Here is a 24,335-nt window from a genome sequence, read left to right on the forward strand (position 1 = left end):
AATGCGTGTGGGTTTCCTAGGCTATGAAAGCTTTCCTAGGCTATGAAAGCTAAAGATATGCTTCATAACATTATTTCCTCCTCCTTTTTTTAAATTCACATGTCAAAATGAGAAGCCTTCTCCCCCCCCCCCCCCCCCCCTCTCTCTCTCTCTCTCTCTCTCTCTCTCTCTCTCTCTCTCTCTCTCTCTAGGTTGCCTACCTCCAATTTTTCCTTATGAAGCCACATGGCTCGATTGAAAGCATTGATTGTCGTCAATAAATATCCAATGTTTGGGACTCATGGATTTTTTTGAATGGACTATTTTTACTCTTTTCTTTTGTAATCCTTAAAATATGTAGCACCTTCTATGGTCTCATGGTACTTGATACAATCATATGGTGAAAGCTAGTACTGCTACCATGCAAGCTATAGATTGTACAACCAGCTTCATGCAAAGTTTCATGACAACCAAACACATACATTTATGGTATAAGGATACTAGTGCACAATTTCTTGACACTAATGAATCACACATGTGAAAAATGAGCAAGTACGCATATCCCTTGGTAGAAACAATGTCAGATCCATATCAAAATTTGCACAGTATATGTTACCCAAAAGAGGTCCCCTACAAATTTTCATGTACATATGGCACATACATGTATGGCATATGCACATGGATGTGGTTTTTAAAACACGCATGCACCATGCATGGTCAAACATGAGGAAATATTTAAGTTTTACCATACAAGATATGTGACCTTTATGAAGCTTTGCAAGTATATCGATCTTACTAAATCAAAGGTGCATATAAAGTCTAATGACCATCGATGAACACATATACATATGATATGAGCATTACGATTCTTAACATGTGTACTATGCATGGTAAATTGATTGGGACACATACATGTATCATCGATCGTCCAAAACGAGGATATGTGCATACCCCTCCATACAAAGGATGTCTGACCCTTATGAAACCTTGACATGGATCTTACTTAATAAAGAGTTAATGAAATTTTCAATGGCCATCAAACATATACATATATGATATAAGTGTACCAACATAGAATCTCTTGAATATGTAAGTATAGCTTGATAAAAACATCCATGATGGACATGGTGATGGCATGGGGTAGGGAGAGGAGAGGAGATTAGTTTAACCTAAGCTAGGCTAGTTTAGTTTAGTTATCTTAGTGTGATTCCCTTTTGTTGGTACTTATGAGTAGCATGACCCATCTACGATGAGTTAGAGACCCGTTCCGCTACATCTCAATGTAGGATGTTAAAATGCCCGTCGAGGAAATCTCTCTTGCGACACAAGATGTTTGAGGAGGACCCAACTTCTCCTCAAGTTGTAGACGAGGAACCTGCATCCTTTTATGGGTTTGAAGAACCCTAGTCTGAGGGTCGAGAACCCATTGGTCAACCGCATGATGTGGTTGGGCTTGCCATGTTCCTGTCCAGCACCATGCATGGTGAAAAATGAGAAAATGTGCATAGCCCCGCCATACAAAGGATGTCAAACTCTTATGAAATTGTGCAATTATATGGACCTTAATCAAAGGTCTGTGCAAAGTACAAAGCAAGCTTTACTTTGGAGGGCATACAAAGCTTAAAAGTCACAAACATGGAAGCTCTACCTTTCCATGTTGTGCTCGATCTACAAAGCATATAGATGATCATTTCCACATAATTCAGCTCAATTAAAGACCAACTATACTTAATGGTAGAAAAGTGAAATGGAAAAATATCATTTTACAAAGAAATGGGAAAAATGTGAAAAGCATTATTAGAAGACATTCAAGTGATTGGGATTATGATTTTCAAGAAAAATGTGGATGCTTAATTCTTTATCTCAACTATGCTAAGGCAATCCATACATTGTGACAATTTCTAGCCTCCCATCTTGTAATTATTTGGACTCCTCCAAGAGAAAATATAGTGGCAGTAGCTGCTTGCAATATTATGTTTAACAAGTCTAATTCAACAAGAAAATCTAAGTAGACAAGATTTGTGTCAAGCATAATCAAAGTTAGATTCAGATTAGCTAGTCTTCATACAACTCTTTGTAGTAGTAAATATACCTTGGTTCCAAATGCATGTAGAACCTTGTGCACAAAGCTCTCGTGTTTTAGTATTCCTCATGGTTTTTTGTATATTACATATTCCATAAGTTAAGAGTCTTATTAGTCCCTTATCTTACAATGGATTAATTATGCCATCCTTTTTCATAGAGACATATGTTTTGCTTCAAAATTTGTGTAATTTTATTTTAAAGAAAAGCATGCCTTTTAGCATAAAATATCTATAATTGTTACACAAAGTATTGTGTTGTTTCTTGGCTTCTTAAATACTAATAAACTTTTCATTATTGTGTTGTGTATTTTTTTGCAACTTTTGTTAAGTTGCACGTGAAAGCATTGCCCCTTCTCATCTTGTTAAATATTCATATATGTTCTTCAAATTTAGTTGCTAAATGATTGCGAGACGTTGTTGGAAATGCTAAACCCCGAATGATAAATTCTTGCAACTTCTCTTTACACCTAAAAGAATTTGTGTTGCTTTTTACCCTTTTTATAATGTTTTTAATTGTTTAGTTATTAAACTAGTGCAAGAGGTTGTTGTCAATTTTTTGTAGTTGTGCTTAATTTGGAATGTGTTGCTATCCTTTTAAGCACAAACCATTTTGGAGAGCACAATTGCAATAAGAAAAAATAACTCAAACAAAATGTCTATTGAAGTAAATAAGTCTAAATCTCTCCCTTTAACCCTTTCTCCTTTCTTTAATCTCTTCCTTCAAAGAATCCATTTTAATATTTGGTGGTACAAAATATCCTTCCATAATATGTAGTACTTCCTTTTATTTTTGATTTTGCATCTCTAACATGTGTTACGTTATAAAACAAATCATACTCTACAATGCATTAGAACAATATCACATAGATGTAATCCGTATTGAGATTGCTCTATCCCATGATATACATTTCTTAAAACGATTTCTTGATATGTATTCTTCATTAAAACCTATGTAATCCTTCTAATTCCTTTTTTCAATCAATGTAATATGTGTGCATATGTTATTCAAGAATATACTAGAGTAGTAACAATGATCCAAGTTGCATACCTTATTACATAGTAGTATAGTAGTATATAGTTCTCTCACTTCCACTTCTTAATCAATGTTTGTGCATACCTTATTTAAGAATGTACTAAAGTAGTAATAATGATCCCTCATTACATACCTCTCTATCTAGTAGTATCATAGTATACAGTAGTATATATCTAAGCTTTTGTTTCCAACATACTCTATGGTACAAAGATAACCTTTACAATTTATGAAATTTTCAGCTCTAATGTTCTAGGAGCTATACTGTAAATATAGGTCATTTAACAATGTATACTAGATTTCCTAATGCATGGATTCCAACATTAATATATGCAATCATGCTCATGTGGACACTCTTTTTCTATTTAATTTTTATAATCTCTTATGCAAATTTATCAAAATATGTAAACATCATTTCTGTTAAAGTTAAACAGTAAATTACAATCTTCCATCCCATTCAATAATCTTAATAAAATAATTCTATATTACATAAAACTTTAAATCACCTTTTTTCGGGTAAAAGAATAAATTCATACCTTTTTAAAAACTTTCAACAAATGTCAAAGGATCTACCATCAATAAACTCCAATCAACTTCAAGAATGTTTTTCAGTTGAATATCATTTATGGGTTATGATTCACCTTGATTTAGATACTTTCCTTTTTTTTTCTTTAATTTTTATTGTAATTTTTTTTTTAACTTAATTTCTATTTTTCTACTTTCCTAAATTTTTTCTAGAAAAACTCCTTCTTAGCTTGTTATGCTAGTTTCCTTTTAAATTATTCATATTCTCTTACCTCTTTTTTTATCTTCAAATTTTACATTTTGCTAATTTATTCCTTTTTTGGTTTCCTTTCCTTTTTATTTTCGTATCCTGCTTGATATCTTTTTCCTATTTTTATTTCGCTTCCCTTTATTTATTATTATTTTTTAATTTATTTCTTACTTTTACTTCACAAAACATTTTATTTGTATTCTTTAAAAAAAAATTTAATAACCCCCTATTTCACATTAATTTAGTACCTTTTCTAACCCTTTTTTTAAAACTAAACCTATATTATTTTTAAACCCACCCCCTCCCTCTCCACCCCTTTCGCGTTTCGCACCGCCTGCCTCGCTGATCTACATTCATGGATAAACACACCCCGAGTCATTGCACACTTCCCCACCCCTTAGCGATCCCATCTCTTTATTTCTGACCTCCACATTTGCTCACCCTCCTCACCTGTTTAAACCTCACCACATCTCTCTCCTACCCTCTTCCAAAGCCCTTGCCTACACTTCTATATGATTGCATCGATTTTTCCCTTGCCTACCTCTGCTCTGTTTACCGCCCCCCCCACAATCGAATGTGTGGCTATCTACTACTACTACAGCATCATGCCTACGACCTTTACGCTCTACATGAAATGCAAGCCTCTCCTCTCTGTGCGCATTTACTCCAAATGGTGATGGCCTTTCTCTTCTCTCTCGACTGCAACTCCTTCTAGCCAAAGTCGCCACAACAGCTTCGCGCCCATGCACGATCTGCAGTGTGCGATCACATCCACTCCTCTTGCATAATCATGGACTCATAGGTCTCCTGGTTTCTTTTTTTCTCCTCATGTGGGTTTCCCCCCCCACCCTTTTCAACTATCTTCTCTCACATTCTTTGACTTAAACCCCTCTCCCATCCCTATTTATCCTCTCTCTCTCTGTCTCTATCTCTCTCTCTCGTCACAAACTGTCAAGATTTTCTATCACCTTTGCTAACCTTTCCAAATTCTTATTTACTAGCTCTTTTTTATAGTTCATAATAATTCTTTTCCCTCTATGATATGAAAACTTCTTTTCATAATTCTTCCATTTTCTCCACCTTCTTTTGTTAGTTACATTTTCTTTCTACAAAGTACTAATTTCACCCTTTATAACCTCTAAAGTGCAAAATTCACTTATGGTTACTCCAATCTACTCAACAGTCATTAGATTAAAACGAGCTTGATAAGTTTGTGGTTAAGTGTTGATTTTATAGTGATCCCGATAAATGGAGGAGTGTTTATGACACCTATCTTTCCAACTAAGCTTTAAGCGAGTTTTGATCACATTTTTCTTGTAGGATGGTGGCAAGTATGCAGACTCTCCTCTTCAATAAAAGTGACACTTGCCAGGACTTCTACAAGATAAAAAATTTTGCAAAAATATTTTGTCCTTTCTTACCAAAACTCTTAAGTACTAGTTTTTTTACCTACTTTCTCTAACTCTTCCTTAACTCTATAAGTTTCTCTCTCTTTTCCATTGTCCTTTGTTATGAGAATTGGAATTATCCCATTAATTTAATCCTTTAGTATTTAGTTTAGTGAGATCCAGCATTTTTTGTTGCGCAGTTGATGCATGTGTGCTTGCTATTCCATAGTGATGCATGTGTGATCCTACATGGCTGGATATACGGGTGCGGGCTGTATGAGTGTGTAGCATTGTGTGCACCACTTACGTGATGACGATATGTGTAGCATGTGTGCACCATGCGTATGATTTTATTCATGTATAGCATCAGGTGCACCATGAGATGGTATGTGTCGCATGTGTGCACCATTCATCTGTGATTTATTGATTTCGCATTGCTATAATATTGAAAGGTTGATTGATTTTGGTAATTAATTCGAAGGTTATCTTATGCTTGAAATATTTCATTACTATTGATCGTGTGAATCTAGGGAAAGAGTAATTTATCAGACGATGTTATCTGGCAAGCATGATTCGCCATTATTTGGGCGCGTAGGGGCAACTCTAATGATGCGAGGATGAATAAGGCTTATGCCTAATTTTTGATATTATAAAAGCTTATGTACATATTTGAATTTTGGAATATTAGTGGCTTAGCTAAGTGTATAAACTAAAGTTAGAAAAAGCTTTATTTTTAGAAAAATCCAACTATTGTAGAAGGTGGATGGGCTTTTTGTAAAAGGGTACATGGAGGAAAGCACAAAGGCTTTTGTATGATTTTTGCTCGGAAGCTTTTTGGAGGAATATACATAAATACATAGGAGGTAGAAGGAGAGCACCACTCCTATGGGGGGAGATTGTACCCAGCATGCTTGTTCTATCTCTTTCGTTTGTGAGTTTTGAGAGTTTGTGCGTATTTTCAAAGAGTGTTGCTGTGTTTTTCAAGGATTTGCTGGTTCCGCAACCGTTTCCCGTCGTAGTGGTATCAAAGCCAAGGTTTTGTTGTCCATAGCACAGGAAGCACACACATCCCGCGTCCTCAAACAAGAAACTGCATCACACATCAGATTGCGGACACCACGTACAAGAGCGCAATGAAGTTTGAAGCAGCGGAAGCGAACACTATGGGGGGAGATTGTACCCAGCATGCTTGTTCTGTCTCTTTCGTTTGTGAGTTTTGAGAGTTTGTGCGTATTTTCGAAGAGTGTTGCTGTGTTTTTCAAGGATTTATAGGTTCTACGAGCGTTTCTTGTTGTAGTGGTATCAGAGCGAAGGTTTTATCGTCCATAGCATGGGAAGCGCACACACCCCGCGTCCTCGAACAAGAAACCGCAGCACACATCAAATTGCAGACATTGCATACAAGAGCACAATGAAGTTCGAAGCAACAGAAGCAAACAATACATAATGGATCAGAGGCAAGAAAACGTGCAGCGAAGAAAAAAAAACATAGCAAAAGAAGTCGGCCGTGCCATACGCAGACAGGTCGAAGCTTGCAAATGCACACCCGCACCCTAGCTCCTCCAAGCATACAACCAAGGCATAGTCCTTGGCATACTTTAGCTCAAGTTTGCTTAACAATTGGTGACTATCCACTAGGTCAAGTCACTTTGTTGCTCTATTCTTTGAAGTTCCTAGTCATAAAGATATCCTTCAAGGCAAAAGTGCAAACAAGGGAGCAACCCAATGGATTTTGGAAGAGGAGAATCTTAAAAGGAAGTGTTCACAAGAGTAGGAGGCAATCTACAAGTGCTATTCAGACACGAGCTTTGCTTTGTATGTGCAACGTGGATTCACTTGTTGGAATCGTGTGAGTTCAAGAGCCCACAGAGATACTATTCGACAGATAGCCACTTTCAAAGCTTGGAAACCAAATTGAGATAAGTCTTGTGTTTGTGTGTATTTCCTTTCATAGTGATTTCTTCTTTGCACCGTGCACATATTTAACTATGTCTAGAAGGCGTATTCCATTAGAGTGAAGATCTACATCATGATGAGGATGTGGCAAATGATCACCATCGGTCAATAAGAAGTTCAACACCAATGACACTTACTGAGGAAGAATGGCGAGAACGCTATCAGCATGAGAAGCAACGTTAATAAATTAACGATGCTCTATGCCAAGTGACGACAACTTGGAAGCCACCTATATCGATTGAGGACGAGGAACCTACGCATCCATCAAATTCACTAGATGCATGGAAACATCATGCACGAGACCTTGAGTAGGAACTTGAGTACATGCGCAACATGTGCGACACGCATAAAGCCAACGAAGAATGCACAAATCGAGTGGCCTCATATTCCATTTAAAATGACTATCTATTCTACAAAAAGCGCTTGTGTGTCACTGCACCATTTCGACGCTTGGTACTAGAAGAGGTACATCAACCACCCTACATGGGACATAGAGGCGTCGCTACTACGTATCAGACTATAATTCAAGATTTTTTCTAGCCTAAGCTTAAAGTTGATGTTGCAACTTTTGTTGCACAATGTCTTATTTGAGAAAAAGTCAAGAGCTACAAGGGCAAATATCAAGGTTTACTTATGCATTTACCAATTCCTGATGGCCCATGGGAGTAGATTTCTATGGACTTTATTACTGGATTTTCTACAACTAGCTCAGATTTTGATATGATTTGGACTATCATTGATAGATATTCCTTGTAAGAAGACCTTAACCGCAGTTCAGGTTGCTCATTTATTCATCAAGCATATCTTTATACACCATAGCCTTCCAAAAGTAATCGTGTCAGACCGGGATAGTAAAATTTGTAGTAACTTCTGGAACACACTCTTTGACAATCTTGGTATGAAGTTAGATTTTTCCACTGCTTTTCATCTCGAGTCTAATGGCCAAATCGAGGTCACACAAAATACTATTTGTGACATGTTACAAGCTTACGTGTCTAGTCAGCTAGGCAATAGGGACAAATTTATACACATATTACAATTTGCCTACAACAACACTAAGCACTCTGCTACAGGCAAATCTCCATTCCAAATTCTCTATGGAAAGACCAATCCTACTCCATCGACCACCTTAAGCACCAAGTAGAGACTGCTGATCGATTTATTGAAGATTTCTCTAGCATTTTGGCTACTGTCAAAAATAATATCGAGCATGCTTAAGCTATGTATACTGCACATGCAAACAAGGGTAGAAAGAAATTTGTATTTGTTGAAGGTGACCTAGTCGTGTTACATATTGAGAAGCACAGACTTAAGAGTATTGAGACACACCCTATAGTTAAGTTTGCCCCTAAGTCCTATGGTCCCTTTAAAGTTTTAGATCACATTAATGACAATGCCTATCGGCTCGAATTACCACCCGATTGGAAAATTCATAATTCTTTTCATGTGCACCTCCTGAAACCTTTCCATGGAGACCCACCAGTTCCACCTATTGTAGACGATGCACCGTTGGTTCAAGGAGAGACCCAGCTCTTAGAGCCAGACTAGATCATTAATCAACAAATCACTCAAACGAGGTGTGGAAACTCGTATCCTACTTATCTTCTTACATTTAAGAAACACCCCATTGAGGATGCTAAGTGGATGCTCGAGCGATATTCTCGCCAGTACCCTGATTTATTGACTGCTTTTTTGTCCTACAATTGAGGGCAATTGCGATTTCAAGCAAGAGGGATGCTACGAGAATTGGAATTATCCCATTAATTTAATCCTTCAGTATTTAGTTTAGTGAGTTTTTATCGCGCAGTTGATGCATGTGTGCTCATTGTTCCATAGTGATGCATGTTTGCTCCTATATAGCTGGATATATGGCTGTGGGCTGTATGAGTGTGTAGCATTGTGTTCACCACTTATGGGATGATGGTATGTGTAGCATGTGTGCACCATCCATATGACTTTATTCATGTGTAGCATCAGGTGCACCATGAGATGGTATGTGTCGCATGTGTGCACCATTCATCTATGATTTATTGATTTCGTGCTGCTATACAAATTCAAAAATACCACAAAATAGCAAATTGATCAGTGCAAAGACCACCATGTATTGCTAGAATAGCCATTTGCTCAAGGTACTCCTCGCAAGACTGGACCCCATGGAATGTACATAGAATTTCCAAAGACAAACATGTTTCTAGACAATCCATTGCTTGTTAGTATTTATGGTGCAAACATGCTATGAGTTTCTAAACCATCACAAAGCTGCTTAGATGTCACACTTCCTACATTAGAAATCTTATTGTGTCAGACAAACAATCACCCACCGCTACATACTCATTGTCAAACCACAAATACAGCCCTCATTTTGGCAACACATCATCAATTGTTTTGCTTGCAGCCATCATAAGAAAAGTTGAGGGTTCAAGTTTCTAGCCTTTATCTTTCCCTTTGGTCACCCGATTTCTTGCAGCACACCATCAATTGCCATCCTTATAGCCATAGTGAGAAACATTGCAAGTTCAAGCTTCTAAATTTATCGCTTCCTTTCCCTCTCTTGACTCAAGAAATTTTATTCTATGTTAAATAACTCATTGCGTGCAAATGCCAAGCTTGCACTAAGGTCGCTCCTATCAAGAGCCATACTACAATTGATTGATTCACAAAAACACAAAATATTTTGAGCTCTTGAATGCATACAACATGAGGCTTTGCTTTAAAAATTGCAACTTCAACAAATGCTTTCTTCGATTCGCTAAGCTGCCTCCATCACATAGAGATTTGCAAAGTAGCTTTTCTTTCTGTAGTATATTGTTTCTTAAAAAATAGTTTTGTAAATAGCTTCTTTCATTGTGTATAGTTTTGTAACATATCTTTGCTTCAAAAATTACAATTTCAAGAGATTCTTTCTTGGATTAGCCAAATAATGGTTTTTCTCATTGCATATAGATTTGCAAAGTTGCTTTTCTTTTTTCTAGCATATATTTTTCCTTGGGCTTTTGCATGGACTTGGAAAATATCTTTTTGGATTGGTTCAACAATGGCTTTTGGTGCAACATAGAGATTTGCAAAATATTCACAAAATAGATTTTATTTCTTGGTAATGTATAGTTTTTTCTTAAATATCTTTTTTTTGAATCACCTGAATAGCAGCTTCTCTAGTAACACACAACACCATCCAACAATTGTCATTGCCAATCAAGTAACAGCTTTGGAAATAGAGTGTTCTTCGGTACAAATGTTCTGTGGAGTGTCATTGTCTTCAAAATTCACTAGTGGTGTATAGGCAGTCAACAAGTTGTCATCCCCAATTGTCCTTATCAACACACATAGAGCTAATCCAATGTCATGACTCCTTTTCATTCTTGTTAAAATATTCATCAACTAAAGTAATTATCCTCAACAAGAGAGATATCCAAGGGTATTTTATATTTGCCCGAACCTCGGTACCATTCCCTAGCTTGATTATTGCAGCCATACAATTGACATTTCTTGGCTCCACCCAACAGCCATAATGCATATAGCAGTAGATATTCTTGCCTCTTCTTTACAAACTTGTTTATATTTTGCAAACCGAACATGCAGTAGAAAATGGACGAGCAGCTTGGATGAATCTTAGCTCACAAAAAACCTACAAGAAATGGCCACATACTAAAGTCAAACAAAATTGCAAATTCAATAAATATCAACATCGGAAACTCATCAAATGTTGCCAAGCACAAGGCAAAACACCAGCATATGCCTCTCATTTATAATTTCAATGCTACTCACTTGTCCCTGATAGTACTAATAACTCTCAATGAGCCTTTGAATAGTAGGTGCATTAGTTGCTAGAGTGGCTATTGAAAAGCTCACAAACTACAGTTGCTTATGGATAGCATGCTTTCCAATCATTGCACTTTTTATCACATCAATAGTAGGCCAACCATCATTCACATCTCATTTTTCATGTGCGGGGTGATGTATTGATAAATTGTATTAACCTATAGGCATGGTGCAATGTAGTGAAAGTATTGTGTAGACTGCTCACTATGCCAACATCTATTGTAAGGTTAGAAAGGCAACCCCCATCTTTTTAGGTGAGCAATTGCATCACTAGTTTCATCGTTGGAATTTTTAATTATGTCAATTGAATTGGATAGTTAGCACTCAAACACTAATAGGAAAATAAGTTTGTTAGTTGCATGAACTATTCTAGATGTCTTTGGAAAGACTTAGGATTTTAATTTTAGTTGCATGAAATATTTTAGGCTCTTTAGAAAGACTTAGTATTTTAATTTGTTAGTTACATGAAACACTTTGCTTTGGAAAGAATTAGGTGTCTTTTGGAAAGAATTCAGATTTACTTTTTTTCCATGAAATATTTTAGGTGTCTTTGGAAAGACTTAGGATTTTAATATGTTAATACATAGTTGCATGAAATACTTTACTTTGGAAAGACTTAGGATTTTAATTTTAGTCACATAAAATATTCTTATAAAATATTTAAGATGTCTTTCAAAAGACCTAGGATGTGAATTTGACAGTTGCATGAAATACTTTATGCATCTGGCAAGGCCACCATATTACTCCCTCCACTTGTGAACATTATCAAAAAAAGTTGGAGGAGCTAATTGTTGAACCATCACAAATAGCTTTTACTATTGAAGTTGCTAATAATGCGAAGAAGTTCTAATACTTTCAACCTCTCAATAACCAATATCTGATTCTAGGATCAAGTTTAGATTTGGCTTATTCTTAAACATCCCTTGCGACTATCTGATTCTATAAGTTGCTCTTGAATCTAGTGAGATTGTTTGGTAGCATCTACATAGGCCTCTTCCAAGACATCCCCTCTATGTTGGGTTTCAACCAAGGTGGAGGACTACTTTCAAAACTTTCAAGAGCCATGGCAAGCTCGTACAGAGCCATGGCGTTATATGCGATTTCCAAAAATTATACATATCTTGCCAAAATTGCATAGTCTCTTTATGTTCTTCAGCGTGGATGCTCTCTACCCACCAATCTGCATCCTTCTTGGCCTTAATACTCCCTTGCAGCTCCTATATTAATGCACTGGTTTTTGCATGTTCCCTTTTTAGTTGGTCTATCATTCCTTCTTTATCAATGGTCAATGTGCTTTGCATGTTGTAGAGCCATTGGTAAAGAGCCTCCTTTTTTGCTCTCTGATCTTCAATAAGTTTCTTCTTCCCACCTAGCTCTTGCCCCGCGTTGTCCCCATCCATTCTAACTTCATCAAGCTATTGATACATCAGCTTGATGTTCTTCTTTGCTTCTTCTCTTCTATGCCTTTCCATCTCAACCACTTTTTAAATGGCCTCAACTTGCTCTCATGCTTGCAAGTCCTTCGCTTCTACCTCCTCCACCTTGGCTCTTGTACCCTCCTCTTTCATGTAGCGATACCTACACTACATCGATGGCTTTCATATGTAGAAAAGTAATGTTCTTATTGTATTGCTCAAAATTTTATTTGAGGGAAGTCCACATCAGGTGCATAGCAACTCCAACTGACTAAGATGACGATTTGGATTTGCCATACCTACTACAATTCTTCAAGTTAGTCATCATGCTCTTGGAGATTGCCCTTGAGAAAGAGGCCGTATGTCTGCTCAATTGCTCTACTAGTGCTTGAACATGCCAAAACTTCATGGTTTCTCTCATATCGAGAAAGTACTAACTTGTCTTTTTCAACACATCCTAAACATCTATTGGCAAGCTTGAAACCTTGAATCCACATCTACACTAATTTAAGCATTGAGGTATAAAGCTAAAATACCCTTTCTCTTCCACGACTTCTCCAAGAATTATGCTACTTCGTCAATCACTTGGTGAAGTTGGAGAGAGAATCTAAATTGGGCTTTTAAAGAATGTGTGAGGAGCTCTCACATGTCACGATTTCAAGATTAGGGGAGGAAAGATTGTGTGAGGAGCCCTCATATGTCACGATTTCAAGACTGGGGAAGAAAATATTATGTGAGAAGCCTTCGATTGTGTAGAGGGGGAGGAAAGATCTTGTGAGAAGCTCCCAGGCTGTGCAGAGATGGGGGAGCAAGATCACACGTTTTGGAGCTCAATGTGTCTAGAGGGAACCATTGTGAGAGGGGATAGAAGTTGCAACAAGAGTGCAAGGGTGAAAGGTCTAGACAAAGCAGTGAAAGACGTCAAAAATGGTGAATGAAATGCCATCAAATAGTAAGACAACTTTGTCGAAAGCATCAAAGGCTTGAACTAAACCTCGTATGCTAACAATAAGCCTTTTCTGCTTTAAAAAATTGATGGCTTAAATTTTGATTACTTGGCTTGCATGCAATTAAGTACAATGCAGTTATTTACTAGCCATCGTAGTGGCCCATGATGCTAGGCATGGAAGCTCCTTCCTTATTATTTGGACAGGTGGAATGTGATTTATTGCTCAAATTTTGATTGATTGAAAATGTGGCTCATGATTCTTTGGTCATCATCAAGCTTGCATGCAGTTAATTACCAATCATTGTGTTGCACTCAATAGGAATTGAAATACTTGCTCTTGTATTCTCCATCGGCTCTCCGAAAATCTCCACGTCGTCACTTTGGGTGGCATGCACGTGGTTGGCCCTTTTCTAGTTTGTTCTATGGATACCCTGGAGATGTTGATGAAGGGCTACGAAATTCTATGACAAATTTTTCTCGTATCATTGTAGGCCCTAGACTTGATGCTTGCAATTGTATGCGGCCTTTGGCCTCTCCATCGGCTCTCCAAAATTGCCATGTATCCTCTATCAGCTCCCTCAAAATTCAAATGCAACAAGTTGGCCTCTATGAATGCGATAATGCATTATTGTCTATCAGTAAGCCTCAATGAGGCTCTCAGCAATGACTGAGTTGTACAATATCCTCTTTGGATGTAATCTCCTTTGTTCAACTTTTTCTCAATGAGCCTCTTACTAGATGTACTATCTTTTGTTTCAACTTTAATATAATACTATTATGGCAAAAACTGTCTTTGGATGTAATCTCTTTTGCTCAATTTTTGCTCAATGAGACTCTCAACAGCGATTGCTGAGTTATTATAAATTGTCTTTGTATGTAATCTCTTTTGATCAACTTTTGCTGAATGAGGTTGTCATCAGCAATGGTTGAGTTATTACACTCGTTGGATATAATATCTTTTGTTTCACCTTTAATATAAATAATCTTATTATCGCAGTCGTTGGTGGTGGTAGTCGTTGCTGGTAGTGGGTCAATGCTGGTTGCGATTGTTGCATAAGTAATTGCACTAAAAGAGCTCCGAGAACAGCACGTGGATGTAAGGAAATATAGTCTCATGGATTTAGGATTAACTGCAACTAGAGCTCCAAGAACCAGCACAGTGGTGGGAGAAGGAAATACATTTTTTTTGGTTTAGGATTAACTATTAACTACTTGCTTTAGACTAGTAATTGCACTTTCATTACACTATAATAACAATATGTTGTTTCCCTTTTCATCATGCTTAGCCTTCTGCTGATCTTCTCCTAGGATGTCTTTTAAGAGTATGTGTAAGGGAACTCTAAGGCCTGTGAGCCTAAAAGTTGAGAGCTACTTGATTGCACTATAATTGTCTCTCTATGAGGCTGACTTTTTCTTTAATATATATATATAAATAATAATTTTCGAACAAAAAAAAAACATGTTGTTCCAACCATAGATCTAGTTTCAAACCTTTCCCAATGGCATGCCAAAACATAAATTAAGCTATTTAAAAATGCAATTGTCAATATGGCCCTTGAGGGGTCCCCCTTAGGGGCAAGGGCCATATCGACATGCCAGTGGACATATGCGGTTTTTCTATATGGCCATATCAACATGAAAGGAGATCCCTCAAGGGAAAATAATATGAAATATATGAAAAAAAAACTCTATCATTCTAACACTCCAACACGTGTCTCACGTGACCTAGCCAATTAAGGCCTAGATGGTTGCACAAGGAAATACATTTTCCTTAGTTTAGTCGTAGCTACCACCAGCTCTAAAATAACTCCATAGAGCTAGCACGGTGGTCATTCCAAGGCAACATCACCACTGCATCCATGCGATGGGCATGAATCTAGATCTTCGTGGATTTTTATAAGTCTAGACCAGTGCAATGGTCATAAATCTAGATCTTCATGGATTTTCATGAGTCTAGATCTACATACTCAGATTTTCACGAGTCTAGACTAGTGCAAAAAGATGACAGGTGGTGAGCTACGACGGATAGATGACAGGTGGCAAGCTACGGGTAGATGATAGGACAGACTATGAATACTATGATGCATAAAGATGCAGAATAGAGACTGCACAAAGGATGTTGCTCATATAGTGATGTGCATCGAAATTTGTGGTGTTTAGAATAGCAAGTTTAACAGATTGTGTCTCATTATTACGCTAGTGTGGCAATCATTACGCAAGGAAAAATTTTGACAAGAGCGCAAGTCTGCCCCAAAGTCCCTCAGTATCTTCATCCTTCCTAAGGCCCCTAGCATGGCCCAAAAAGCATCATTTATCTAAAAAAATTTGTTGTTTATTTTTCACATAATCACGTGCTCAATTTTTGAGCTCAAGGAGTTATGTTAAACAAAAGTTAGAACCTTTTATGATGCTCAACATGGAAATTGTAAAAGGGGTCTCACTACCTTGGAAAGTCCATTAGGGGAGCATCAATACTATTGCATTTAAGAAATCTTTAATTATGGCCTAAGATCTACTAAGGTATGGGGCATCTGGAAATTGGAAGGCATGCATGTGATGAAGAGGGTGTGGGAATAAATAGCCTAACATTTGGAAAGACCCAGTCCTCATGTGCCCTTTTTCTCTTACACAACTTGGATTGGGCAATGTCTGAAAATGGAGACATCAGCTTGGCCCCCTCATGAGAGCGCCACTAGTCAGAGCATCAAGTTTTATTTACATGTAATTTCTCACTTTTGCTCACATCTATGGACCTACCATAGGCCTTGAAAGAGAGCAAGGTGTTTTTTCCCCTTTGGCATGTTTTCAACCTAGAAAAACTAACATGATAGAGTGGGAGTAACCTTCTCAAAGAGGGCACACAAACAAGCCACATTGCATCATGGAGATAGTATCGAGTATAGACAACCAATTGGCACATGGAGGACCTTACAATAAGGAAATTAAAAGTAGGGTAGGGAAGCCAAGTCCAAGGAGAAACAATAGTAGCAGATGAAACAAATAGAAGATGGAGTTTCTATCCACAAGACTCGCACATGTGACCTTATCTCATGCTTTTGAATATCTTTGGCCAAGATGTCCGACCCTACAGTATGACATCCTTCACACGGTTTCTAGTGTTTAGAAGGATAGAAAAGCAAGGGGTGCCAAGATTCTAAAAAGGATCCCTATTCCCTTTTTGTGACATTTAGAGACCCAAAGTATAAAATGATAATAAGAGATGACATGATTCCATCTGCTACAAAGTAGCATATTATTGGTATTTTCATGTTTTTATTCTTCCCTGCATATTAAACATATTCAATAGTTCCTTGATCACCCAAATGATCAGTCCTTGTCCAAGTGGCCTACTACTCTAACCCTTTGCCACTAGCATATCTAGAACCCTTATCCACCTTTAGGTCTCTCATAATCTCTCCTAGTTCCTACAAAATCAGAGTAGCCTACTACTCTGACCCTTTGCCACTAGCATATCTAGAACCCTATTCCCCTCCAAGTCTCTCGTAGTCTCGAACTAAAAAAGGCCCCAAATCCCTACCCTATAGAGTCTGCACCGATAAGAGTCAAGAACTACCATGAAAATTGGATTTTGAGAGGCACCCTAGTCCTTAAGAACTTTCCATATCAGTTGTGGGGCCTGAGGCACTATACAATCCCTCGTACCATGGCTCAAGAATCATTGCATCAATATCCATCATTGTATGCTTGACCCTCTCAAAAAAAGTGCTTGCCCTCAGGCCTCTATCTCCACAGAAAGGCATATCCAGGTCCCAAAAGACCTACCTGGGCCACCGCCCCACTATGCACAACCAATGTGCATCTGTTTCCTAACATAAGTCCCTCCTAATCTCAAACCTTCAGGTGACAAATTATTTGCTACCTCTCAAACTCCAAGCACATGGAATTGGCTTGAATGAGTTCTCAATGAGTCCACTAGACAATTACTATGATCCCCTATGGAGGCTCTACTCTACATCAAGGGGGAGCCCACCATTCCTGTAAGGGGAGCCTCTAAGAAAGTCCACCAATTGAATTGTTGCCATTAATCCTCTTCTGTTGGGGGTGCTCCTGAGAATCCCCCTCACTGCAGCAACAGCTTCCAGAGCTCAGAGCCTAGGGTGAAGCCTCGTACCACTAGCTTGCCTAGAAGGGCATCTCGGTCAATAATCCCAAGTCCTCCTAGTGCCTATGGAATGCAACCCTAGCTCTAGTGTTCCTCAAAAAAATTGCACATAAAGAGGCTGAACTGACCCATGCATCCTCTATGAAAACACTAGCAAGAGGCCCTATACCATGTTGTCACCCCAAGAGGATCTAATTAAGCTTGCACCACACACTCTCTAGCACTAGGGCAATCTACAACTCTGTTGAAATATCTATGCCAGCCTAATAGCCTAAGTATCTCATGTGTACCCTTGCTCAATCGATTGGAAGAAGCACATCCTCTCAATCTTTGATCTCCTGGACTTCCTCAGTCATCGTGAGGATACCCACTAGTTTGCTCCAATTTATCTTGGCCCTCGAGACCAAATAGTAAGTCTCTAGACCTTGTCATACCCCCTCTAGGCTCTCCTCGATTCCCTCCAGATAGAGTGTCATATTGTCTACAAAGTCTAAATCCAAGAGCTACTCCTCTTCATGGATCAATACCCTCATCCCCTGAGGCCTGATGTGCTTGGGAGTACAAAAAATAGCCCAAAGCCTCAGAGGAAGAGAAAGGAAGCAAGGAGGCAGCCCAAACAAACTTAGTGAGAAAGAGCAAAGGCCCCTCTCATGTGACCACCGATGAGAATCTTGTTGGCACTCTTGCATACACGACCAAGACCTGTCGAATCTGTTTATCTAGAAATTACATTCTATGGATCTCAAGAAAAGATGACTTCACCCTATTGTAAGCCTTCTCGAAACCCAAAAGAAGGATCACATTATGCTGAGACTCCTTCTATGGATCTCAAGAAAAGATGACTTCACCCTATTGTAAGCCTTCTCGAAACCCAAAAGAAGGATCACATTATGCTGAGACTCCTCCTATACCCAATCCAATGCCTCCCAAAAGGTGAAGATATTTACCAAGCTACTACGCTCCTACACAAAGCCTACCTACATGTCATGGTGGATAATATCTATGAGCTGAGGCCTCAACTGCAAGCTCAAGACATTGGCTGAGATCTTGTAGCAGTATCAACAAAGTGATGGGTCTCCACTGACAATGTTGGACCTTTCCCCCCCCTTCAAAATCAAGAAATCTAACCTCGACTCAAGGACGGAGGAAGAGAGCCAACTCAAAATTCTTCTAAAAAGCCAATTAAAGGGGTGTGAGGATGTGCTCCAGAAACACCTAAAGAAAGACAGAACCAAAGCATCCTCCTTGGGAATTTTTCAGGCGGGGGGGACTTGAGGACCTCCCAAAGCTCCTCACCAGTGAATAACATCTCCAACTAGCTGCTCAAATTTTGAGAGACCACTAACTGTAATGGAGTCCACATGGCACTCAAGTTGCAAGGATTTGGGGAGGCTCATCGTCATATGGAAACAACTATTGAGAGGAGTTAGTGGTCATCTCTAAAATCTCCTAAGTGTTTGAATGCAAGTACCCGATCAGCTCAGGAAGAATGATAAGAGAACTCTACTTGTTGGACCTCTATGGCTTGGAGGTCAAGCCTGTTCATTCTACACCTTATTGTACCCAATGAGCCTGGGAAGAGTGATAAGAGAACTCTACTTGTTGGACCTCTATGGCCTGGAGATCAAGCCTTGCACCCTCATAATGGTCAACAAGCCACTACAAGCTCTCTGACACACTCTATGGATGCCAGATTGTGTCTCAGTGCTTTGTTGCGCTTCTATAGAGAGTGCCATCAGCAAAGAGCAAGGGACTAGAGCTCCTCACTCGTTTGGATTATAGCTACCACCCATAAATCCAACCCCCCTTTAGAGGACTCTCTGGCCACTACCAATCTTAAGCACCGCCTACTAATCCGTTTCTCGTAAGATTAAGCATTGGGAATACAAACCACCTTCCGAGGGAGTCCGCTGCTCTAAGTGAATCACAAGCAGGGAGTGATCAAAGATTGCCATGCCTGCCAAAATACATGTGGCTCCGCATAAAACTTGTCAAGGCATTGAATTAGACCATCATGACTCCGTTGGCCGAAGGAGCGAAATAGGCTGCTAGGAAGTCTAGAGAACTCCGCTTCTCTCCATAGGTCACAATCACTAATCACAAAGATGAATTACTCCCATGTACCCTCTCAACTGTGGGCACCTCTAAGAAGGAAGCTCCTCCTTGCTTGTCCTCCATAAACTCTAGGTTATTGAAGTCATCCCTGACAACCCAAGAGTCAACGTCTAGAAGGCTCTCAATCAATCACCACCAGAAGGCATGGTGCTACTATCTACAAGTAGGGGCATACACATTTAGGATCCCAACCCTAGAATCCCCCAATCTGGAGACCCATCTAAACCGTCTGACCTGTGATAAGCTCTCCCTAGTTAAACACATTAGAGGCCACTTCCTAAGAAATGGACATATAAACCGCACCACTCCTACTTAATAATGGGGACCAAACCTCGGGCGCCTCCTTAAAAGAAGGTAGCATGGCGTCTAATGTCAAATGCTAAAAATATATGCTCTAGAATGAAACAAAAATCCATTATCCACCTTACCACAACCCTTGCGACTCCTGATGAAATATCATTTGTTGTGGCTGTGCTGATGTGCATGATCATGGAGCCCATGACATTCAAACTCACCATGATCTAACTCATGGGGAGGAGGGGAAGGAGAACAGGGCCCTCCCTATGAGTGGGAGCCTAATCTACAACCTCGAATGTCTGTGACTTAGAAGGGGTTAGAAGGGGAATAGTACTCATCCATACAACAGTGTATTAGAGGCATGATGGGCTCAATGCCCACCTTCAAGGCACATTGCATCATAAAGGAAGCCTCTAGTCCGAGTTCGCTAGCGAACTGTTATAACGGGCAATGAGTGACCTATGTAAGTTGAACCTCCAACCCCACCTAAAGCATAGCTATTGCTATGTACAACCCTTGTCTATTTGGCAAGAGACCTAACTTATAGACAGTTGTGTCCCCATGGGTAATCAACAACTCCCTTCTTTGGGTTCCCAACCACTCCTCCATCATATGGAACATCCGATCCTGTATCATGAGCTCAAAAGGCACTGGGGTCCACTTCTCTCTAATAGAGGCAAAGTTGAAACCCAAAAATACCATGAGGGATGGAGCCCCTATATGAGGCTACAAGGTCACGATTGTCATGTCAAAGTCAAGGGGCAATCGTCTAGAACATTGAGGTACTTGCATGGTCCAAGATTTTCTCTGTCTCTTATTATTGATGTGCCTTCAGAGAATGTTGCTTTGGAGGCCATGTGTATGTTCTCATACATTGACATAGTAAACAATCGTGCATCAAATAGCTCATCATCGATCTCCTCTTTGGATCTTTGATCTTCTATGTGGAATAAGATGGTTTTGCCGATGAGACAAACCAAGCTTATGAACTATCTTGAAAATGAATGCTTGCAACAAAAAGCATCCATGTTATTAATCTTGGTTTTATGATCATTCTGTTTATCAAGTACAATAATGCTTGATGATCCACGAAGAACATGAAAGGGTTATCGTGCCAAAACTTCTGAATGCTTATACATCATTCCTAGGGTTTCCCTTTCAATTGTAGAGTAATTCTTCTCTTCCATTGAAAAAATTCAGCTCGCATACAAAATTGAAATATTCATGCTCCCTTTGGGTTGAGTTAGAATCAACCTCATTGCCATCCCCAATGCAACAACATGTACATGGGAAATCTTTGGATCTTTGATCTTCTATGTAGGACAAAATGGTTTTGCCAATGAGACGAACCAAGCTTATGAACTATCTTGAAACTGAACGCTTGCAACAAAAGCATCCATGTTATTAATTTTTGTTTATCAAGTGCTTGATGACCCACAAAGAACATGAAAGGGTTGCCTAGCAGGGAGTGCCAAAACTTATGAACGCTTATACACCATTCCTAGGGTTTCCCTTTCAATTGTAGAGTAATTCTTCTCTTCCATTGAAAAAATTCAGCTCGCATACAAAATTGAAATATTCATGCTCCCTTTGGTTGAGTTAGAATCAACCTAATTGCCATCCCCAATGCATCAACATGTACATGGAAAATCATGTTTGGATTGGGCTTTCAAAGTATCCAAGCCTTCATTGCCATCTCTTTTAGAATTTGGAATGCTTCGACTCACTTGTTATTCCATTAAAATTTTGTTTCCTGCCCTTTTTTTCCCTTCCAAAAAATAAATATTCTACTAATGCTTGAAAAACGCCATATAAGTCAGCTTCCGATAAGAGCTACTAATGGTAAATATCAGAAAAGAAACCAACTATCAACCAATCCCATTTTCAAGGAGCATAGCTCACTGCCTAGGGTCTCTCCAAAAACGGGGCTTACAGCCAAGGTGGTCTATACATCCAATGAATACCTCTCACAGTGGCAGAAAAAGTGTAAAAGATGCCTGCAGGCCAAGTCTTGTAGAAATGCTCTCGCGTTTCAACGATCGCGCATGAGCCTAAAGGACCATGCTCCCACATGGCATGCCAGGTAAAGATGATATCTTTCCAGATGGCGACTAGGTAGCCATCATTGGAGGGACCTACTGGCCTCCCATCACCTGACTACACCGGATGACCTAGAAGTTCAAGGTAGTAATGCTGGACACATTCTCCTAAACATTATCCTCTAGTGATACAATCAACTGTGCACGCAAAGGAGGGACTGCATCATAGATCTCAATGTGAGAAACCTCCTGGCCTCAAATCCTATAGGCAAGAGAGATCGGATCAATAGAGAATGCGTGCCCCCCCCCCCTCTGTGAGCCACACCACCATCCCCCAAGTGAAGTCTTGCTACATCTGTTGAGCACTGGCAAGAATCTTGAAGGCACGTGACCATTCCCCCTACGTAGCTATACATCCCCAAAGACAATGTTGGGATCATCTCTAGCACTCCATTTATGCAGCAATGGCATTTGCCATCCACGCACATCTGGTCCAGCCAAGGGCCAATGGGCAAGCCCCCATGAGCCACCATCCATAAGAAATAGATCTCCCGTGGCCTAAGATTGGTCCAAACGTGAGATCAAAAGTGGGAAATAATCTCACTCAGGACATCCTACTCCACCCAATGTCACTCCCTTGAAGGTGTCCAAGCTACCTCGAACTAGATGTGTCATCCAATGCAGGTCGGAAAAAGAAGGGTAGCTCCTCCACCTTGTTTGAGAGACCTAAACGCACAATTTGTTTCCTCCCTTATAAGCTGATATAGCGGTTTGATTCCTTCAATGAACTTGTTGACCAACCTCTAATAAAAATCATGAATCTATGAACGAGTAAAACTTTCTTGACATTGGTCAGCTCTTTCATATTCTAAATGGTATCAATCTTTGTTTTTAGAATGATCCCTTTCTTTGAAATGGGATGCTTCAACAATACTTCTAAAAATGCATAAAACACACATTTTTATGGATTAAGGAAGTCTCCCAAAACCTCAGAACACCCTCTTTAAAGACTTAAACTGTGTTGGCTTTGTGTCCAAGAGCATTGCTAGGAATCCGTCAACATGGATTGGCGATACACTTTTAAACTTGAATGGCATCACTTTACTCACGTATTCCACCCTTTCGATTATGAAAGTGGTCTTCTTCATATCTTCTTTAGCCAAGGCAATCTGGATGTACCCATTGTGCCCATCCATGAATGAATACATCTCACGCCGTACCAATTTGTCTACAAGGTTGTCAATGAAGGGTATTAGAAAAGGGTCTATGATAGTCTATTCATCGATAATCTTTGATAGTTTATTCATTGAACTTCCTATAGTCCACACACCTTATCTTTCCACTATCCTTAGACTCTATGATGATGGGGAACAACCATTTTCTTTGGTCCCATAACATAAATGGACCCTCCTCTTTGTAACTAATCAATGTTGGCCTTAACCAACTTTGCATAGTTGGGGGTTCATTCGGTACCCTTGTTATATAATCAACTTTATTATCTGGGATCAAAGGGATTCGATATTGAATCAAAGTCGGTGGTACATCCTTTAGGCCTATATATTCCCACATGAAAACATCCTTCTATTGTGAGAAGAGTTCAAACGCTTGCTCGATGAATTCTTCAAGCAGTTATCTATATCAGCTTTGGCTTGCCTTGAGACTTACATTAATGGCTTGCCCCTTATTGGTTTGACCATTACCGTTGCCATTTCTGTTGAGCGAGCTTCTCTTGAATTTTCCTATGTCCTTCGTACTTAGTGAGTCTCTTTGGAAACACCATTTTTGGCTCCTCTTGATCCATTGGCATCTATGTTACCACTCTCATGGTGTCAATAGTAGCTATTGGCACAACTTTCATTGCAAGTAGCTTTCCTTCTATATTCATCGCATATGCTTCCTCATCCCCTTACTTTCGTTCTCAATTATTGTATGTATCATTTCCCTAATTGTGCAAAAATTTGGCTCCTCTCAACCTTGGCCTACCTAAATTTATGGGGTATTGTTGCTCACTTTCCATTTTGATCACAAATAAATGTCACTATAAAGTAAGCCCCATTTATTATAATGGATACGTCTTTTGGCACACCTTTTGGCATTACTAACATCTGATATGCCATGTAAACCTTGAAAGGCGATGGTTTCAAGTTCTTCAACCTAAGCCATTTTTGAACTTCAAAGATAATCTTCACTCCTAAATCTCCGTCTATGAGAACTTCATTGAATGGTGGTTTTAACCATGACATCGACCATTAGCACTTCCTCGTCTCATAAACCTGTGTTTATCACTTCCATTCCTCTAGTGGTCAGTGTTTCTCTCACTCATTGTTGAATAATTATGAAGTTTACAAAAACTTGGTGTATTAAGT

This window comes from Dipteris shenzhenensis, chromosome 14, assembly GCF_047967505.1.
Source record: "Dipteris shenzhenensis isolate YYH24624 ecotype China chromosome 14, Dip_SZ_1.0, whole genome shotgun sequence".
Lineage (NCBI taxonomy): Eukaryota > Viridiplantae > Streptophyta > Polypodiopsida > Gleicheniales > Dipteridaceae > Dipteris > Dipteris shenzhenensis.